The 15,030-nt window shown below is 41.2% G+C and overlaps 1 protein-coding gene across 5 annotated transcripts in view; it reads right to left on the reverse strand.

The window, feature by feature from the left end:
- The window catches only part of LOC148013566 (Rubisco methyltransferase family protein), a 170,257-nt gene that overhangs the window by 102,799 nt on the left and 52,428 nt on the right, over window positions 1-15,030 (reverse strand). The gene's annotated exons all lie outside the window — the stretch shown is intronic.

Consider the following 15,030-nt stretch of genomic DNA (forward strand, 5'->3'; position numbering starts at 1 on the left):
CGCAGCCCTTTCATGTTGTACTATATGTGGGAAACCATCATCAATACCCTGCTATTCAAGTGCATATGGTACAACAACAACTTGTTGTATTATGTCTATCTAGCCATTTACAGCAGGCACAAACTCCAAAGAAAGTGGAAAGAGACTCAAAGATATCACCAATGTCATGGGTGGCTAGCATATGAAATTGATCATGTGAAAATGCAGCATTTTCAGCAAATATGACATCCCTACTGACAAAAATATTCTTTGTGTATGGATCATACAAGCAATAGCCCTTGCTATCCGAATTGTAACCAGTAAATATGCATTTTACAGCCTTGTCATCAAGCTTCCCATGAAGCTCTTTCAGAACATGTGCAAAGGCTATGCAACCAAACACCCAAAAGTAGTCAACCTTGGGTTTCTATCCATGCCAAGCTTCAAATGGAATGATCGTCTTTACTGTCTTAGTGGGTGCATGATTCAACACATGGTTTGCACACTCCCGGCCTTCTAACCAAAATTTATGAGGCAACACCTTGCTTTTGACCATACAACAAGTCCTCCCCATAAGAATGTGATTCTTCCTTTCAACAACACCATTCTACTGAGGAGTCATTCTAACAATGGCTTGATGCAAGATGCCATGATCAAGTAAATATGTCTCAAAAAAGCACATGACATGTACTCCAGTGTTTGCACTTTCAAGCCAGTTTCAACCTCAAGCTTTGCAACAAGATGTTTAAAATGCATAAACACATCACATTTCCTTTCAATCCATACGCCCACGTATACCAAGAGTAGTTATCAATAAATGTAACAAAGTAAAGATGACCTCCAAGTACACATGTCCTCATGAGACCACAAACATCAAAGTGAATAAGCTATAATTTCTAGACAGCATGCACTGCACCATCCTTTTTAAAGGCAAAACTGTGCATGTTGCCCAAAATACATCCCTCGCATGCATGAGGAGGTGGAGTCTCCACTCAAGGCAATGCATCTACCTTATGACAACGTTGAAAGGTCATCAAACTCCCAAAACTCATATGTCCATAGCGGGCATGCCATAGCTCTGCATTCTGCATAGCGGACGACAGAGTAGTAACTACCATAGCATCATGAGATAGTGCACCATAGGTATCCAATAAAAACAAACCCTTATACAAGGTCCCAGACAGCCCGAGTGCATAATCCATCTCCCTATCTATGACAATGCATTTGTCATCTTCAAAGATGACCTGAAACCCATGCAAGTTAAAAGCAAAGATAGACAACAAGTTCTTTGTAATGCTAAGCACAAACAAGACATCTAGAAGCATGAAGTCAGAACCATCTGCCGCAGTAATAGTTACTATTCCAATGCCACAAACATCATAATTGTTCATGTTCGCACATGTAATATGCTTCCTAGCAGGGGCTAAATGCAAAGAGAAAAACAAACACTTCCTAGAAGTGATGTGCTTTGATGAAGCATCACCATCAGTAGATTTGCTAGTTGATGTCTCTTAGAGCCAAACCATTGTCCTTTTTCTTCTCTTTGGCTAATCTCTTACGGCATTCATCAATATAGTGACCTGGCTTCTTGCAATAATGACATTTCCCCTTCTTTTTAGACTTTTCTGTGTCTTGGACACCTTTATTTGATGGCTGTCTAGCAACACCCTTTTGCTTATTTTTTGCATTTTGCTTGACTTTTCCTTTGCCTTTTAACTTGGAAAGCATAGCCACATCTATTGAACATACCAAGTCAGTTCCTCTTACAACAAGAGGCCTTTCAACTCCATAAATGTTAAGGGGCTGCTACCCCCCCCCCCCCCCCCCGCCCCCTCAAACACAACATCAAAGAGGTGTGAAAACCAAGATACAACTCTGCAAGAGAGTTCAATGTAATGTTTACCAATTCAGCATCCTAAATGATTTCATCCACATTGAGCAATTGCTTGTGCAAATCCTATATGTAAGTAAGGTAATCTGTTATGCTATCACCCTTATCCATGTTCACATTGGCCAACTCTCAATGGAGATAAGATATTCTCACCTCATTATGTGTTGCAAACATACGTTCAAGTACATCCCATGCTGATTTTGAGGTCTTACAAGACCGGATGTGTGGAATGATCGATCTATTCACTAACAAGGCAATCAAAGAAAGTGCATGTACATCTTTTGAGTCCCATCTCCTCTCATTCTTGGTAGGAGAAGGAGAAGGGGTAGCACTACCAAAAACCTATCCTCTAGCATTACGCTAAGATATTTAAGGTGCAAGACCTCGTAGTCACAGCAAATCACCTGTAACATAGTCACACAAGTCCTTCGCTACAAGAAGGTTACGGACCATAAAACTCCACAACAGGTAGTTTGATCCATCACGTTTATCCTCCTGAGTGAGGACACCGAAAATGTTGCTTTGATCATCAGTCCCCTAACGTGTCATGCTATCAGTAATGGACAAAAACCTGCAACCAAATACTACACTGCTGAAGTAGAGATTGTACTTCTCAGAGTACCAAAAATCCCCTTGAGATTATGCAACAAGTATCAAACTATCACACAAATGCAAAGTCTACCCAATTTGACCCAAATAGCACTTAGCCAAGAAATAACAGCGATATATTGTTGTACCACACCTACCTCGTAATGTGTGTCCTCAAAAGTACAAATTACAAAAACTTTATGCGATTCTTACCAAAATTTATTGAATTTTTCAATTTTTTTTGCTCAATCTAACTATAACAGCAATTAAATGTTGTTGTACCACTTGTTTGCTGCCTTGGAATGTGTGTCAAGCAAAAGCCCCAAATTTTTTAAAAAAATTTCAAAGAAATTAAATCAACTTGTACCTTACAACTTGAATTTCTGCAGTAATGTCACCTTGGGGTGCATGCCCATAACAAACAGCAACTAGAATCTACTTCATGATGCATACCGAAGCCGCAAGGACAAAAAGCCCCAAATTTCTTGCACAAATGTCGATGAAATCGAGCAACATCAACATTTTCAATGAAGATTCACACGTACGACTACAAATCAAGCAAAAGCCCCAAAAATTTTGGCGGGAATGTTAAAGGAATTGTGAAATTTCTTCGAATTGGTTGTCAATTTGAAGTTCGGGAGCGAAATTTGACAAAAGCCCCAAATTTTAGACAGCATGAGCTGAGATTCGAAAAGAGATGGCCAAAATGGATGAGAAATTGCAGAAATTTCAAAAAAAACCTCAAATCTGAAAATTAGGGTTTCTTGCACTTTTTAGGGTTTGCAGAAAATCGCATGCAAGGCTGAGAATATGGCAAGCAGAGGTAAGAAAATGGAGCAGAGCTCAAAATAGCAAGAGCTCCTCTAAAATGTAGCTCCTCGCGCTGCATGTGGGCTGCATACGACGAGAATACGTGCAAGCTTAAAACAACAGCAGCTCATCCTTCTCTTCCTTAGGCAAAGAGTTGGCTAACAACAACAGGACCTTAGGCGGGGCAACACTAGCTAACGGTGGCTGAACTGAATCCGCATGTAGAACCTTGCTCTGATACCAAATGTTGGAAAATGACAACCAACTATGGAGAGAAAAGAAAGACAATGAGAGTGTGCTAAAGCAAAAGAATATAGTGTACTTGCTGAACTGAAAGAAAGAGAACGAAAGGTATAAGATAGGTCTAAGATAGACCTAGCTCTAACTCAACTAGAGTTTACTGACTCTAAATCTAACTCTAAGAGTGGTGACACAACTTATAACTTTAGTTGTGTTCACACTAAGAATTGAAAAAGAACTAAAGACTAAAACATTGGGCATTGCCCATAGAATTGGCAAATTCTAACAGTTGATGGCATGAAATATTTTGTTGCTTTCATTGATGATTACTCACATAAGGTCTCGACATACCCCATAAAGCAAAAACCGGAAGTACTGGCTACATTTCAACCTTGCCTTGCTCTTGTTGACAACTAGTCTAGAAATAGGCTAAAATGTCTACAATCTCACAATGGGGATAAGAATGTATCTAAAGCCTTCGAGCAGTTTTGTGATGAAAGGGACATTAAAAAGAGTCACTTGATCGCCCTATACACTTCACCCCAGAATGGTATGGCTAAGTTCATGAATATGACGATTCAAGAGAGAGTCTGTAGTATGCTTAGCCAAGCAAGCTTATCACAACACTTTTGGGTTGAGGCAGTTACTACTATTGTACACTTGATTAATCAATCCCCATGCACTACTCTTGATTATCACATTGTAGAGAAGATATAGTCCCCATCTTATGCTCACTATATTCCCAAGGACAAACGCAATAAGCTAGATCCTAAGTCTGTAAAATGCATCTTTCTTGGTTATGGGGATGTAGGTGAGATGGGTATTGTCTATGGGATCCACACGCTTGAAAGGTCATCCACAGCCATGATGTTGTTTTCCATAAAAAGAAAATGCATAAGCACCTTGAGCTAATAGTTGAGGTATGCAAGGCAATATTTCAGCAAGAGCCTCCTACTCTCGTACAACCAACTAGACAATCTACAAGTTGATGCTCTAATGGCCCATAACCATGATGTTAAACAAGATGTACATTCCCCACAGCTTGCTTTGAGACGTTCTACTAGAGATAGGTGTCCTCTTGAGCAGTTTGAGCCCTCCATGGATTATGTTACTTAAGAGTATAACTCGCTGCACAAAAATACTGCGTAAAATTTGGTTTCTTTGCCTAATGAAAAGCATACTTTGTCGTGCAATTGGATATACAAGTTGAAAAATACCTTTGAATGCCCCAAGCTGTTGAGCTAAACATGCATTAGCTTAACTTAAACAACCCCAAAACATACTTACTTAATGAAGCAAACCTTTTAATTTAAAAAGAAACCCAATCCTAGAGAGTTATTGTGTCCCATATGCAAAACCCTAATTTGGGTGCCCCAAACTTTCTTTAAATAGGCATGCAGCCCACCACTCTCCCTAATCTCCTTTCTACAGACTTCAAGCCTTTCAGCTTGTTGCCCACACCCCAAACGCGGAGAACATCACGGTCCAAGCTGGCCATTAGAGTCTACAACAATCTCGCGCTTGTTTCCAACCTACCACACACTGTTTGGAACTGATTTCAGCCTAGTGACTGTTACTACTAGTCTCCTCACCTGCCTTTTTAGTCTTTCTCTCTCCTCACCTGAGATTTTAGTCTCTCTCCTCTTGTGCATTTTTACTCTTTCTCTCTCTTGCACTGCTGTCTGTATCAAATCCAACCTTCCTTGGCTGCGTTTGCCGGTGTTCAACATCCAGAGTCTACCTTGGTGTGTTTCAAGATCTATTCAGAGTATGACACTCTCTCTGCTCATTACCCATGCCCTAATCCTTGAGATACAAGAGTTTGTGGTACAATATTCACTCTACATAGTGTGTTTGATGCATGAGCATTGTATATTCAGCAGTCATTCATCTCATTATTATCTATGTTCATTGCCTCTAAGTTACCCTAACCCTAACTGTGTTCTCTATTATCAATTTGTGCTTTGTTATATAATTGATATTGTATTTTTTGTTTAGAGCATCTCATCACATGGTATCAAAGCCATGTTCTCTTTGAGAAACCTTGGACTTGATCAGAGAGCTCATCCGCAGAAGCAAGAACATCAGAAGGTTCAGATGACTTCGAACACCGATACACTGCTTCAAACTCCACAGCCGAGTATTCAAGAAACGAGCATGAGTGGGCCTCCCACCTTGCCCCTGCTAGATCTCGCATGGATGGAGAAGCTTTAGACTACTATGGAGTCCATCAACCGTATGAGATTTCAGTTGCTGAGTACAATCTCATCATTATGCATAGGGCTCAACAACAAATTGAAGCTAAGCCTGAGTTTCCTCCTCTAGATTCGATGCACAGAACTATTGGCCATGGAGGTGCAACGGAATCTCCACTTCGGATTGGCCATCCTCAAGTGGAAATTGGCACGGATTACATACCACTTCTAACTTATTTCTTTTCTCCAGTGCCACATATGCACAATCTGATTTCTGATTGTATGCTATCTGATTCTTCTATTCCTCATGGTTTAGGAGATCCTCTTGAAGAAGGGGTAATACATAACATCTTTTGGTTTGGAAGTAATGAGGAAGTTAGATATTTCTTTAAAAACTATAGACAAGGTAAGAAAAAGAAGCAAGACCTTGTAAGTATCCCTTCTCTTCCTTGTCTCCATTAAGTGCACCTATGTATTCACCACACACTACATCAAGAGGTCCTCCATTAGGCGTAGCCTTTAGGACTCCTCCTTTCTCTTCTTCGGGTGGTGTATCCATGACAATAGATCATCTTCCCACACACACACTTTCAAGTTTTTCCCCTCCAAGGCATTCTGAGTGTGGATCATTTAGTACCACAATTTGCCTCTATGGCTTTACCTAGGGGACCATTTGGTCATTCTATTGTGCCCTGGACAACTCTTAGATAGGGCTACCATGTCCCAGTGCCTCCACCTCCGTCTTCAGCACCTTATGGAAACATAATCCAGTGCCTCTGCGACAATCAGAACTCATTGGACATCAGTAGCCTATTTCTATCTACCCTATTTCATATCTCCCTCCTTATCCTCCACCACTATATCACACTTATCCACTTCCCAACACCTCGCGGTTCTAGCTCCTCATCTGCCAAGAACTCATTAAATGACAAGACTTGTTTCAATGGGTCTAACTACACCACTTGGTCTAATTTGATGAGGCATGTCTTTGACTCCCAGAATCTATGGGATCTTATGTAGAGGTTGGAACCCCAACCCAATCCCGCACTTGTTTCATATGAGGTCGTATGCTCATGGAAGGCTCATAATGCCTCCGCTTTAGTTGAGCTGATGCAAGGCTTACTACTTGAGTTTCAATCTCAGCTTCGACATTTCGACTTAGCATTCGAGTGTTGGGCACACTTGATTGATCGCTATGTGGCTTGCCATAGGACCCGTCACATTAATCTTGACCATGAGCTTCAGATTTTCACCATTAATAATAAGGATGACCTTAAGGTCAAGTTGTCTGAGAATCGGCAACTCCTTGTTGAGTTCTCTACGACAAGGGCTCCTAAGCCCCTGATGACTAGGTCATGCTGTCCCTAAACAAAGCTATCAAGAAAATACTTAAACTTTGTGTAGCAAGTCATTTCACGGCCCACTATGCCCACATTCTATGAATTTGAGTGTCAGCTCTTATGTTATGTTAGGATGTTTGATCAATTTATGGGGCATCTCCTGTAGCGAGGACCCTTGTTGCCACTTCTCACAAGGGGCAGCAAGGGAAGAGTAATTTGAGTGTCAGCTCTTATGTTATGTTAGGATGTTTGATCAATTTATGGGGCATCTCCTGTAGCGAGGACCCTTGTTGCCACTTCTCACAAGGGGCAGCAGAAACCTCAAAATTCCACTCAAACATTATATATTGAGACGACCCAAGGGAATAGCCAATCCTCTCTTTTTCAACACCTAGGATGTCACATTGGATTGCTTATCTTCCTATGTTGAGATATTTGCGGTGTACTTTTCATTATGAACTGACCTATGGACATGGTTTATGCTTACAAGGTTACACCGCTTCTGACTGGCCGGGAGATCCGGACACCCAATGTTCCCATGGCAGTTACCTTATTTTCTTGGGCACGGCTCCCATTTCTTTGGCAAGCCATGGCGGAGGCTAAGTATAGGACTCTCTTTGATAATACCACTGAGGCCATCTATCTAAGAAGCTTGCTGGCTTCACTTGAATTCCCCTATGATTCTTCTATAATTGTCTACTGCAACAATCAAAATGCGATTGCCCTTATGGGTGATCCAATCATCACCCCTTGGACACGGCATGTGGGAGTCCACTCTACTTCACCAGAGAGCAAGTTGAGCTAGGCACTATTAGAATAGAGTTTGTGTCTTCAGGCAACAATTTTGCAAACATTTTTTACCAAAGCAATCAATCAGCCGATCCTCCAATACATCCTACCTCAGATTGGCTTCAGATTGATGAGGAGAAGGTGCTTTCCTCTTACTTCTCCCTCTGGTTTGAGAGGGGACGGTTTCTTCTCTTTTTCGGTGACAATGATGATGTTTACAGCTTAGCTTCAGACATTTCAGACATTTATTCTTTGTATTGTATAGTAAGGGCATTTGTAACTTCATCCACACTATCAAGGTGACATGATTGTAAAAGAGCATTGGGACAAGTGAACAAATCCCCTACGAGGGCACTGTCCAATGCATCGTTGCATCGCATTATGCATTAGCATGAAATCTCGTGTATCCCTTTACATTACCCCATACCTTGGCATTATATTCATGTAAACATGCATCTATGTGCATTTAACTTTTCGGTCTTTCATGAGTAGTCAACTCTCAATCCACTATATTCGTGGCATTGCATATGGCAATTTCCCATGGCAATTTTCCCATGCTTGCTTTGCTTGTCTTGCTAAGCTCATCATCATCATTTTTTGCCTCTCCACATACTCCTCATATGATTGACACACACACTTGCTTTATCCTTGGACACACTAACTCAATGGGACGAAAACTGATTTGAAACATTCACATAATGCTAAACCTTTTGAATAAATCTCACCAAAATCTCTCAAAAAAGAGAAGAAAAAAAAGCAGCCCCTTGCTAATTCCATCCGCCTTTGCAGGACTTGGTAGGCCCCTAGGTAGCCGACATGCACCTTTGGTCCGATCCCCTGGCCTCTCTAGGGTGATCACTTGGGCTCCCTTGCTAAGATAACCATCACCTCTACGGTCTTGGTAGGTCACTAGGTAGCTGACATGCACCCTTTGTCCGATGCCCAAGTTGCTTTGGGGTGGGACGCCTTGAGGTAAAAGACTATATATGTTAAGGGCTTATTTCTCATGGCTTTGTTTTGAACCTGAGAGGGGGTGTTGAGCTAAAAATGCATTAGCTTGACTTAAACAATCCCAAAACATGATTAACGAAGCAAACCTTTTATTTTAAAAAGAAAAGCGATCCTAGAGAGTTATTGTGTCCCAAATGCAAAACCCTAATTCAAATGCCCTAAACTTTCTATAAATAGGCATGCAGCCCACCACTCTCCCTAATCTCGTTTTTGTAGATTTCAGGTCTTTCAGCTTATTGTACACATCTTGGACGTGAAGGACATCGCTGTCCAAGCTGGCCATTGTTGCTGTCTACAACAATTTGGTGCCTGTTTCCAACCTACCACACACTGTTCGGAGCTGCTTTCAGCCTGCTAACTCTTGTTGCTAGTCTCCTTACCAGCGTTTTTAGTCTTTCTCTCTCCTCTCCTACGTTTTTAGCCTTTCTCTCTCATGCACTGCCGGCTGCATTCTGATCTAGTCTTCCTTGGCTACGTTTGCAAATATTTGACATCCGAAGGCTGCCTTGCTGCATTTCGAGATCCATTCGGAGTATGACACACTCTCTAGCTCATTACCCCTGCCCTAATCCTTGAGATACAGAAGTTTGTGATCCACTATTCACTCTCTGAACAGTATGTTTGCCGCATGAGCATTATATATACAACAGTCATTCCTTTCATTATTATCTATGTTCATTGTCTCTAAGTTACCCTAACCCTAACTAAGTTCTGTATTATCAGTTTGTGCTTTGTCGTACAATTGGTATGGTATTTTTGTGTTTAGAGCAACTCATCACACAAGCCAACATATAAGGCCAAATTGGTTACTAAGGAATTTACGCAAAAGCATGGTATTGACTTTGATGAGGTCTTTTCTCCTGTAGTCAAGATGAATACCATACGCTTGGTACTGACTTTGGTTGCTCAATTAGATTTGAAACTTTATCAAATGGATATAAAGACAGCTTTTTTACATGGGGACTTGCATGATGAAATTTATATGCAACAGCCTAAAGGCTTTGAGGAAAAAGACAAGGAACACCTAGTATACAAGTTCACAAAAGAGCCTGTATGGCCTTAAGCAAGCACCTAGAAAATGGTACCATAAGTTTGATGCTTTCATGCATTCACAAGGATATACCTGTAGTAGTATGAATCGGTGTTTATACACCAAGAAGACGCATGATGGCAGCCTTATGATTTTGGTCCTCTATATGGATGATATATTAATTGCTAGGAGTGCTCATGATGAGCTGGATGTGTTGAAAACTCAACTCAAGAAAAGCTTTGAGATGAAGGACATGAAACAAGCCTCACATATTCTTGGGATGTGCACCACGCGCAATCGCTCTAAGGGACCTCTTTGCTTGTCACAAAAGGAGTACATTCAAAAGGTCCTTAAGCAATTTCATATATAGGATGTTAAGCCTATTGCCTTTCCCTTACCTTCTTATGTGAAGGTTAGTTAAGCCGATTGTCCACAGCCTGATGAAAAGAAGGCCAAGATGGCCAAAATCATTTATGCTTTCACAGTGGGTAATTTGATATTTGCCATGATAGACACTCCTCCCAACATTAGCATTTGCAATGAAAGTTGTGGCACGCTACATGGCTACACTTGGCAAGCAACATTGAGGTGTTGTGAAAGCTATTATGAGGTACCTTAAGAACACTTCAAACATGTGCATATGTTATGGTAGCCAGGATACAGGAGTCGTGGGATACACTACTCTGGTTATGCAAGACATGCACACAATAGCAAGTTCATCTCACATTATTTCTTCACCTTTGCTGGAGGGTCTATTTCTAGGATATCCAGGGTGCAAAAATGCAATGTCCTATCTAGTACAAAGGCAAAGTATGCTAGCCACTGAGGCTTATAAGGAGGCTCTCTGGTTAAGCCATTATGTGGCAGACTTTGATATTACTTGTATGGTCCCTACACTACATTTGGATTCTCGAAGTGCTATTCAATTGGCCAAGAATCCGGTTTTCCATGCGAAGATAAAGCACATTGAGGTGCATTACCACTTTATTAGAGAGGCTAGTGAGGACAAGTCCATTGAGCTTGTCAAGATCTCAATTGACCAAAATCCCACAGATTCCTCACTAAAAGTCTCTTACCAGAACGTTCTGCCTTCCTTAGGAAGGCAATAGACTTAGGATGAGATGACATCTTTCCTCATCCTGTTGTACTCTATATACATTTGTACTTTGTCAATCACACATTGTGACTATCGGAGTTCCCACATCTTCAGTCTCTCTCTATTGCTCTCTTACTCCATCCTCTATAGCTTGCATCTCTCTTGCTTCCGCTTACTCATGCTTTCGCTCAAGCTTTTCCCTTCAATCTTCCAAACTCTCTAGCTAAAATGAGCTCCCGTCTACAACAATGGGTTCACACTATATGCTAGCTATGAGCTCCCACCTAAAACACTACCCCTAGGTCTACACAGTCTAAGAAATCAAGTATGTCAATCCTACTCGTCACAAGTTGCCCCAAGATAAGGTAAGTATGATACCCCTCTATATTCTCATATCTGTAAGCTAGGCCTCCATCAATGATCCATGCAACCATGCCCCTTGTAACACGTATAGAGTCTGCAATACCATGAAACACCATTGTGAGGGCTCTCCTCCAACCTCTCTAGCCCTAGGGAGATCCCAAATACAATGTCTCACTGTCTCCTCTAACTTCTTTCATCAAACATAAGAGACAAGGTCTCTACCATAGCCAGGCCATGTACCAATTATTGGACTCTTGTATACTAGTAACAAAAAAAAAGTGAGATCTTTCTTGGTCTAAGACTGTCATTTGATCTCCTCTACAAGTCAACATGCAAAGGCCGTTACATACCCTTTACAAACACAAGTTAGGTGGCTAGTGGGACCACTCTAATCCTGCTCATTCATATCCTCCTCCCGAATCTAGTGGTGTATTCAAGAAGGAAAGCATTCCTTGTTGGGTATGAAGCTTGTGAAGATGGATCAACAAGCTATGTCAGGTGAAACTCCATGGAGTTGAGAGAGAGAGAGAATTCTTCAAAATGTATACAGAAACGGAAAGATAGATTGACAATAATAAGTGTGATATATGCAATGAAAGTACAAGTGAGGGGGCCTAAATATATAGGCTAGCATGTACAGCTAACCCTTTGACCCTTATTTAAAACTAAGTGATATAAAAGGTATTCACACCTAAATATGCGCTTTTGCACACAATAATCTGTATTCACACATGGGGATAAATAAATCTAACAAACCTCCCTTCAGGTTATGCGTAACTCAATCCGTAACACGAAACTTACGAAAAAAGAAAAGGAAAGGCCTTACCTCAAAGAGGCAATGTCTAATCCTGTACAATAATGTTGGAAAACAAGATACATAAGTGAGACAAGTGCAATGTGAGAATGACATGGCATGGTACACTGAAGAGGTCATAGACCCAAAGTAAGACATGGATTTGCATGTCGTTCATCAATTATAAGATTGAGTATGCATCAACTAATTTGGGCGTGATAGAAAATGGATCTCAAGTACATAAAGAAATACTTATTGGATTAGCCTTTTCTCCATTTCTAAATAAAGAGAATAAAAAGTGACCGGTACCTTTTATCTTTTTTTTTCCCTTCCCCTCAAACCAAATATAGCTGAAGTCATTGCACCTAAAGAAGAGGAAGCTTAGAATACACAAGGCCAAGGGACTCACCAATGTCAACAAAGGTATGGCTACTATGGCTCTGGATCCATCTCATAGGCATCAGTACACAAGACTTAGCTTTTCTACTCTAACACTCTTGCTCTGTTAAGTTTACTACCTAGCTTCACACACTGGTACTAGTACACTGGCTCCAACACTTTGGTCATGCCATGGCATCTTGTTCGATGGGCAAGGCTTAACATTGATACTCTTACTACCAAAAGTGTAATCCTTATGATCAACCTTGAATAAACTCTTCCAATCACCATTTCTATATCCCTCTCCATACTTGAAATCACCTACTTTGAAGAAGAGGCCCAAACCACTCTCAACAAGTGCCACCAATTGGAACCTGTACTAGACAATGACTTGGAGGAATGTATTGCATTGCATCCATGTGTGAAGACAAGCATGTCAAATACCTACATCTAATGGGCCAATCAAAAGAGAAATAGCTCAAGGATGGGGAAAACATGAAAACTACTAATCACTAAAGATAGTCTCAAAAGCCTACAGAGTAGACATCAACCAAAATCAATCATCAAAACTACATTGCGCATGCCCCTTTGAAGGCCTCATATCTGCAATCATGTGAACAAGACAACTGAAGAGTCATGTGAAGTAAGAGTCCAATGTCCCTATGGCCATGTCAGCACATGAAGCCACTAAGAGACAATTATAGTAGAGCACATTTGAGTCAAAGATAATCTGAGCTCCCCCCCCCCCACCTCCCTATTTTCTCCCCTTATACATTAGACTCCCAAAGCTCAAACCAACATCAGCTCCTGAAAACCATCCGACCATGGGACAAAGTCTAAACAAACTCTCCCAACTTGAAAGTCAAACCTTCAAAGTAGTCAACAATGAAAGAAAGAATCCAACTTGTTTCCCAACCATCTGAGCACAACACAAGGTGGCGAGTTTGTGAATATGTGCTACAAGATAGAAGGATGGACCCAAGAAAGTCTCCCATCAATGGCAAACTGGCTGACATGAGCTGATGTGGTAGCTCTTTCAAGAAAATGTGGTAAGCCCATAATACAACATCAGAACTAGCCACGATGGAAATAGAGGATGATACTGCTGAGGATAAGCTACAAGGGGAAACAGAAGATGTCCAACTGGGGGAAGGTTCACCAAGGGTACATGTGCTCCCATACCAAAAAATGCAGGTCTGTCCTGCTGGGTAGCAACAAAAATGCAGGTGTGCCTGCATACCACTCTACTAATGCAGCTCCTCAAGATGAGATCAAGTTATCAATAACACCTGAATGCTGAGACTGTCTGCTCCTAGGTAGCTGTCCAGACAAAATGCATAGTCTGAACTGCATGAGTCAATGTCGATGCAGAAAACATAGCTACCAGGCCTACAACTGTTGAAGTACAAGACCTGCACTACAAGTAGACTGTAGATGCAAGAGCTCCAGCTGTCGGAGGATGTCCGCCAGGTGGGTACACAGCAGCAGCAGATTAATAAGACCTCTGTGCAGCTGTGCATAAACTGAAAACAGCAGGAAGTTTGACAACCACACCAGGCAGAGAAGCAAAAGGGAGAACATCAGGAAGCTGCTGACGAAGATAAAGCAAGGAAGTGCAGCACAAAAAGGCCACATGTGACTGTTTCTGATAGCAGCAAGAGGCATACACCGTTGTTCTGGGCTGAGATGACTGCTGGATGAACACAAGGCTGTCACAAGATGATCCAGGGCTACATGTGCAGGCTGCAGAATGCAGCAAACACAGGTGGCTGCATCTGAAATCAATAATATGTTGCAACAAATGATGAGAAATCCTTCAGCTTTGAACGATGTGCTATGTAACATGTTAGTGAAAGAAGGAAACCTGTGAACAGTAGAAAAATATGCTGAAGGGCAAAGATGAAGGTGGTGAACTCAGACTGATGACGAAGGAACATTGATAAAAGAGAAGAACCCTGAACATGCTTCAATGTGTAGCTACAATGAGGCCATTGATGGGAGAGGGGAACAAACCACCAAATGGTATCTACGCCAATGAGCAAGAAACACAAAAGCCAGAAAACCCTTGGTGCAGACTAAAATGTGCCTGCATTTTACTCTTTTCTTTTTCTTTGCGTTTATCATCACACATTTTATAGCATTGTGGCTGAATATAACTCTACTTACCACAATAGTGATAAATCAATGTGGACTGATGGCCACAGGACTTACTACGAGACTGTCCACGTGATTAAGGATGAGACTTCAGAGAGTCTCTCCCAGAGTGGTCATTACCGCTCCTACCATTATTATCTTTGACTATTAAAGCATGAGAGGTGTGGGAAACATCGATATCCTTTCTATTAACCTGTTTATTAAAGAGCACACCCTCTATATCCTGCACATTAGTTAGCCTACAAAACAATATATTCCATAAATACCCTCCATGTGGCAAGATGATGTGCTTGGGCCTCTCCATTGAGCTCCACACAGTCACCATTACATAACATAATTATTGCAACAATCCAAAGACAATCTATAATCTTTT

This window comes from Lygodium microphyllum, chromosome 26, assembly GCF_053477565.2.
Source record: "Lygodium microphyllum isolate KBCC chromosome 26, Lygodium_microphyllum_v1.1.10, whole genome shotgun sequence".
NCBI lineage: Eukaryota > Viridiplantae > Streptophyta > Polypodiopsida > Schizaeales > Lygodiaceae > Lygodium > Lygodium microphyllum.